This window comes from Chelonia mydas, chromosome 8 (assembly GCF_015237465.2).
Source record: "Chelonia mydas isolate rCheMyd1 chromosome 8, rCheMyd1.pri.v2, whole genome shotgun sequence".
Lineage (NCBI taxonomy): Eukaryota > Metazoa > Chordata > Testudines > Cheloniidae > Chelonia > Chelonia mydas.
Genome location: NC_057854.1, coordinates 78600417 through 78608026, shown reverse-complemented (window position 1 = coordinate 78608026; position 7610 = coordinate 78600417). Strand labels below are relative to the sequence as shown.

Here is a 7610-nt window from a genome sequence, read left to right as displayed (position 1 = left end):
GTATTCTGTACATGATTCATATGATTTAAACAGTGACATAAAATTTAGCCATTGGAACACTCTTAGTTGATAATACTAGCAAACAACCTAGAGTTGCTATTTGAATTACAGTAGCACCCTGAAGCCTCAAGTAAGGCCAGGGCCCCATAGGCATTCTACAGACACACAGTAAGAGACAGTCCCTTTCCTGAACGGCTTGAAATCTAAATGGAAAAGATAGTCAAAGTGTGGGAGGAAAACAGAGGCACAGAGAGGTGAAGTGATTTGCCCAAGATGAGTGACAGCGGTGGGAACAGAAGCAGGCCTTTTGTAAGGCTTCTCCACACGGAGCCTAAGGTAAGGATAGACATAAACACACTAGTTCTGCTCAGGCTACTGCACTAAAAATAGTAGCATGGCTGCAGTCGCACAGGCAGCAGGTCAGGCTAGCTGCCAGATTACAGGGCTAGGGCCTTGGAAGGGGTGGTAGTCAGGTGCCTCCCCAAGCTGCTGCTCATGCCACACTGCAATTCTTAGCATGCCAGCTGGAGCAGAGTTAGCACATGTATGTCTACCCGAGCTGGGCATTACAATTGCCAGCTGCTGGGCAGACCTACCCTTAGAGTGTGACAAGCTGAAGGTTCATCTATATCACATTAGCCAGCTACACACTAAGCCCCCGTGTGGAGACTGCTACTGAAAGTTCCACAGTGCATTCTGACCTGCTACAAGCAGCAGTCGATCAAAGGGCACGACAGAACTTGTAGGGCACGATGGCAGGCTCAACCCAGAAAGTTAGCGTGCGGCAGGCAAGTGCAATGCAGATTTTCATCCTAGTTTGCTGTACGCTGTCTCCACGTTGACAGGCCCTTACTGTTTGACCGCAACCCTATCTCATATATGACACTGCCTCCTTGCAATGCCACAAGGAGTTCATCACAACACCTCTTTGAGGAAGAAGAAAGCTCCTCAGCCGTACAGATTTTGCAAAATAAAACCAAGAGAAAACATATATAGATTTAGTTTTAAATGAGAGAGAGAGATGAAGATATTATTCCATAGCAGGAAGTCAACAGATTTATTTTAAAAACTAATACCATTGCCTTTTTCAGTTATTTTAAATTTTAACTGTGCTGCTGGGTTAGTCAAATGGGATGCTGGAGTTTTATTTTTGAGGATTTGTTATCTATACAATTTCTAATCTGATAAACTTATAGTTAACTCAGTGTCCCTGAAATGATATTTTCAGATCCAGAAATAAGCCACAAGGATTAATTTGTTATTGCATATTTTGGTTGAGAAGTATTTTGCACATTTAAGAAAAAAAATCTTCTCTAATGGGTAAAGAGGCTAAGAAAATATATTCAGTTCACATTAGAATAAATCACTGAGCCAAAATCCCAAATATTCAACTAGCTCTGTTACAGCTTTTGTGCCTATCAGTTTCAGCAGAAGAGGCGAATTCAAATAGGAAGATTGATTATGTAACAGGGGGACAGAGCACATGAGACAATAACAAAGAAATTAATGAATTAAAAATATTGGAGTACATCCCTTGTGTGCAGAGAAGCTGAAAGAGATGGATCGTACCAGCACAAGAGAGTCGGTTGCCCCCTCTGAGCAGTTTTATCCTATTGTCAAAAGAAACAAATAGACCATGCAGCTGATAAGTTCCTACAGCCAGGAGTAGCTTTCCATTCTCTCTGAACTGTCTCTCTCCACGGCCTGACAGGCAGACACAATGGCCAGCACGGAATTGTCATGCAAAACCATCACACCACTAACATGCAAGGTGTTACGAGCTGGGTGAAATCTTGTCATGGACTGAGTTAAAACCACATTGAGACCAATAGATGTGAATGCACCCTTCAATTAACATAAGAAATGGTCACCTATCTTTCTGTAACTGTTGTTCTTTGAGATGTGTTGCTCATGTCCATTCCATTGTAGGTGTGTGTGCGCACCTCATGCACAGATGTCAGAGATTTTCTTTCCTCAGCAGGACCCACTGGGGTGGCTCAAGCACTCCCTACCACCATGCACCATTTTGTTTTGGCAGAGCCACTCCAAATCCCCTCACTTCCTTCATACCAGATATACTCTGATACAAAAGGGAAGGGGAGTGGGGGATCCTGGAATAGATATATGCAACATCTTGAAGAACAATAGTTACCGAAAGGTAGGTAATCATTTTTTTTCCTTCTTTGAGTGATTGCACATGTCAATTCCACTGTAGGTGACTCACAAGCAAACAGCTACAGATGCGGGTTTGGAGTCTATCTGAACAGTGATTGTAAAACCGCCCATGCAAAACTGGCATCATCTCTGGACTGACAGGTAACAGCATAATGAGAAGTGAAGGGGTGGACTGAAGACCAAGTTGCTGCTTTACAAATGTCAACTAGTATTTGAGCCAGGAAAGCTGCAGAAGTTGTTTGTGCTCTAGTAAAATGGCAGGGTCATGTTAGTCTACTGGTAACAAACAGATGCAGGAAGAGATTCAGGAGGAGATTGTCTGGGAGAAAACTGGATTGCCCTTGTCTGTCAGCAACTGCGACAAACAGCTGTGTAAAAGTCTGGAACAATTTAGTACGCTCTAGCTAGAAAGCTAATCCTCTTCTCACATCCAATGAGTGAAGTCTTTCTTCACGTTCAGGGTGCTGGAGTTTTGGAAACAATGTGGGCAAATTGATAGCTTGGATAATGTGAAAACCAGAGACTACTTTTATAAGGAACTTTGGGTGCAGCCAGAGATAAAACCTTACCCTTATAAAAAACTATATAAGGGATGCACCAACTCTTCTGGCTGAGGTGATCGCTACTAGAAACATCACCTTCAGAGAGAGGTACAGGAGAGAACAAGTCAAAAGAGAGCCCCCATTAGAGTTGCCAGGACTCACCTGAGATCCCAAGGAGAGACGAGGTCCCACACTTGAGGGTATAATCTGGCCAAGCCCTTTGGGAATTGAGTAACAATGAGGTTGGAGAAAAGGGGCCTATTATCCATCTGTATATGGAAAGCAACTAAATGCACCCTTACAGAACTAATCATCAGACTCTGTTTTAGATCTAGAAGACAGCACAACATTCAGGTGTGCTTGCCGAGGAGACACACCTTTCCCGCATGACCAAATGAAGGAGGACTTCCATTTAGCTAGGTAAGTGATCCTACCTGAGAAATTCTACTATTGAGAAATACATCCTGGACATCTTAAGCAGGACCTTTCAAAGGGCCTTGGCCATGGAGCATCCATGTTGTGAGATGGAGAGCTGGGAGGCTGCAGTGGAGAATGTGGCCACAGTCTTGGAAAATTATGTCCAGATCCAATGGGAGGGATAAAGAAGGCTCTAACAGACAGTGTTAGTAGGGCTGAGTACCAGTATTGACGGGGCCACACTAATGCTATAAGGATGAGATGAGCATGGCCTCTTTTTATTTTGGGTACAACTCTGGGGAGCAAAGGAATCAGAAGGAAGGTGTATAGAAGGCAGTTCTCCCAAGATAGGAGAAAGACATCTGTTAGGAATCCTGGGCTAAGATTACCCCACCTCCTGTGGGAATATAACCAACAGTATTTTCTGTTGGTCCTTGCTGCAAGAAGGTCCACTTGAGGAATCCCCCAGAGTTGGAAGATGGACCTGGCTACGTCTGAGTACAATGACCACTTGTGGTCTTGTGTTGAACAATGAAGTATCTTCTCAGCTGATCTGCCAGTGTGTTTTGTTTCCCTGGAAGGTAAGCAGTTTTGAGGTGAATCGGCTGGATTATACAGAAGTCCCAGAGATGAACTTCCTCCTGGAAGAATTGACTTGACAGTGTTCCTCTTTGCTTGTTTATGTAAAATATGGTTGCTGAGTTGTCTATCAGTCAATAGATTGTTTCCCACATAGTGGGAAACAAGGTTAAGCAGGGTATACATACTGCTCTGAACTCCCTGACATGTACATGAGCTGCTCGGTCTTAAGACAACCAAAGACCTTGAGTAGACCCACTGACGGGGGCGGAGGGGCAATTGCCCAGAGTCCCAGGCAATTTAAAAGCATGGTCGATCCCCAAATTGCTGTTGGCGGACCTGACCTTGAGTCTTCAGATACACAAATGTGAGCCCCTCAACTTAGAGATGATGTGTCTGTGACAAGAGTGAGTGTTGGCAGGGAAGGAAGGGAACTCTCACACAAACTTTTAGAGAGCCTGTCCACCAATCCAGAGACAACAGGAGTGGCTCTGACACTAAAACCACCTTGTCCAAGTGGTGAACGATTCGGGAAATATACTGATGCTAGCCATGTCTGCTGTGTCCTGACTTGCAGTCTGGTGTATTGCACTACATAGGCAGTGGTGAGCTGGAGCTGGTTTGCACCGGTTCTCTGGAACCGGTTGTTAAATTTAGAAGCCCTAAAAGGGCTTCTAAATTTAACAACCAGCCAAAAGTGGCGCCTTAGGCGCTGAGTCTGTGAGTGCTCTGGGGCTGGAGCAACCAAGGGGAAAATTTGCCGGGGCAGAGCACCCACCAGCAGCTCCCTGCCCCGCCCTGCACCCAGCCCCAGCTCACCTCCGCTCCGCCTCCTCTCCTGAACACGCCGCCCCGCTCTGCTTCTCCACCCCCCCGGTTTCCCGCGAATCAGCTGTTCGCGCGGGAAGCCTGGGAGGGCTGAGAAGCAAGCAGCGGCTTCGTGCTCAGGCCCAGGAAGGCAGAGGTGAGCTGGGGTTGGGGGGAGGGTGGGGGCGCAAGGAGGGCTGTCCGCACCACAGCAGGTAACCTGGGGGGGCGTGCAGCAGAACTGCTTCCCGCCCCAGCTCACCTCCACCTCTCTGGGCCTGAGCGCGAAGCCGCCGCTTGCTTCTCAGCCCTCCCAGGCTTCCCGCATGAACAGCTGATTCGCGGGAAGCCAGGGGGTGGAGAAGCAGAGCGGCGAGGCGCATTCAGGGGAGGAGATGGAGGCAGAGTGGAAGTGAGCTGGGGCTGGGCGCAGGGCAGGGCGGGGAGCTGCCGGTGGGTGCTCTGCACCCACCAAATTTTCCCTGTGGGTGCTCCAGCCCCAGAGCACCCATGGAGTTGGTGCCTAAGGCGCCACTTTTGATGTGATCAGTGGGGGGGAGCGGCTGCTGAGCTATGCTACCCCTCCCCTAGGAGCCCGAGGGACCAGCTGGATGCTTCCTGGGAACTGCCCCAGGTAAGCACAGCCGGGACTCCCCACCTCGCCCCCCGGCAGGTCCCTGTGGCTCTTAGGGGTGGGGTGGGCACCCACTATGGTGGCCCACGAGACCTTCCTGCCTCGTTCTGGGGGCAGTCAGGGGAGGAGGGTGGATGGGGCAGGGGTCCCAGGGGGGGCATCAAGGAACGCGGGGGTGGGCCATGACCCCCTCTTGGGGTGAGGAGGGAACCGGTTGTTAAGATTTTGGCAGCTCATCACTGTACGTAGGTATGTGTTGCCATGTGACCTAACAGGCTGAGGCATTTGCACGCTGTTGTGAGTGGGTAAGCTTTCATTTGAAGTACTAGGTCTCAGATGGTTTCGAATCTGGCTTGTGCAGAAAAGCCCTGGCCTTTGTGGAGTAGAGGACTGCTCCAATGAATTCTATCATCTGGACAGGCCTCAGTATTGATTTCTCTCAAGTCAGTAGGAGCCCATGAGATTGAATATGGATAAAGCAGTGGATATGCCAGACAGGACCTGAGACTCTGATCAACCAGTCATCCAGGTATGGGAACACATGGACACCTAATTTTTGAAAATGAGCTGTTACCACCACCATGCGTTTTTGTGAATGCCCAAGAAGCAGCTGCCAGGCCAAACGAAAGTACTCTGAACTGATAGTGTCAACCATTCACAATGACCTGAGAAACTTTCAGTGGTCGGGACATAATGCAATATAGAAGTAAGCATCCTTCAAGTCAAGGGCAGCATACCTTGTTCTCCTTGTTCCAAGGAAGGGATAATTGATGCTAGGGTAACCATGCAGAATTTTATTTTCTTCAGGAATTTGTTCAACTCTCTGGGCCTGAAGGCTCCTTTTGACTTGGTAATCAGGAAATAATGGGAATAGACACCTTTTCCCAAGGCCCACCAGTGCTTCCCCTATGGCCCATGCCTAAAGGAGAGATTGCCCTTTGATGAGTGGTCAAATTTCATGAGCATGGACCCTCAAGAGGGAGGAGGAGGAGGAGAAGGAGGAGGAGGGGTGGGGGAGAGGGATTGGAGTAAATTGGATGGCACATCCCTTCCACCATGCTTAAGACCTACTAGTCTGATGTTATGTGAGGTCCAGGCACTTAGGAAGTAGTTCAAGTGATTGGTAATTAAAAAAGGGGGGAATGGATGGCAGTGAGGAGACTGGTATATTATCCTTGACAACCCTGTCAAAATAGCTGCTTAGAAGAGGCAGCTGGATGGGTTAAGTTGCTTGATTCTAAAGAGGAGGGTGGCAGAGGGCACCTTCTATAACTCCTTCCCTTTTTCCTAGATGGATCTTGGGAATGCGGAGTAACGCTATGGTGTTGAAAAGATGGTTGTCGACAAAAATGCTTTCTTTTCATCGCTGGAGTGTAGATTCCAAGGGATCTGAGTGTTGCCCTAGAATCTTTAAGGCTGTGAAGCCGGTCAGTTTTTGTTTGTTTGTTTTGGAGAACAGAGTAGGGCTTCAAATGGAAGGTCCTGCATGTTCTGTTGGAATTCTGCAGATAGCCTGTATGACTGCAGCCATGAACACCTTCTCATAGCAATCAAAGATCCCATGGGTCAAGCCACCAAACCTGCACTAGTCAGATTACCCTCCTCCACAATTATTGAGAGCTCTTATTGCAATATTCTGGTAATTTGTCCTTGAATTTAGCAATGGTCTCCCAGAGTGTATAACAACATCGACTCAGGAGTGCTTGCTGGTTTGCAATTCTGAGCTACATGCCCCCTGAAGAACAAAAAGTTTGTGATCAAACAAGTCTCGTCTTTTTGAATCATTGCTTTTAGGTGTGGAGACTCATTGCCCAGTCTTTCCCGCTCCTTGGCAGCTGCCACCAGAAGAGAACGCAAGGAACAGTGAGTGGAAAAATGTTCATACCCCTTCGAGGTGATGAAGTATCTCCTTTCCATTCATTTTGCTGGGGGAGCCAGGGAAGAGGGGGGTCTGCTAAAGAGTCTTGGCCAATTCCATGATTGTCTTGTTGATTGGCAGAGCAACCTTAGCTGGGGTGACAAGCACTAGAATGTCCTCCAACTTGTGAAAACTCTCAGGTACCTCTTCTGACTGGATGCCAAGCGCTGAGGCCACTCTTTCAGTATGTCTTGGTGGGCCCTGTGGTCTTCTGGAGGAAGTGAATCTCCCACTATATCAATAGCATCATCTGGTGGTGAAGATGAAGCTGCAACCAGTATCCAAGGTTGTGGCAACTCCATAATCTGTGGTGGAGAAGCTACTCAAGAAGGACCTGGTTGGCCAGGACCGATCATTGTACCATACACAGGAGAGTGACGCTCTCAGCATCACATATCGGGGAATTATGTTCCTGGTGCCTTGAAGTCTGATGCATTCCCCACAATTGTCAAGATGGTTGAGGTGAGGTCCTGGCTGGAGGAGGGATGCCCCATGGAGCCCAGAGTGACCAGTGGTATGGACCTGGAACCTATCTTCG

At 47.9% G+C, this 7610-nt stretch overlaps 1 long non-coding RNA gene across 1 annotated transcript; it reads left to right on the top strand.

Annotated features, from left to right (window-relative positions):
* Positions 1-224: 224 nt before the first annotated feature.
* Positions 225-3111, top strand: LOC122461518. The gene is made up of 3 exons (XR_006283455.1): positions 225-336; positions 2216-2316; positions 3047-3111. It is a non-coding gene; the product is annotated as an uncharacterized LOC122461518 (long non-coding RNA).
* The last annotated feature ends 4499 nt before the right edge of the window (positions 3112-7610 follow it).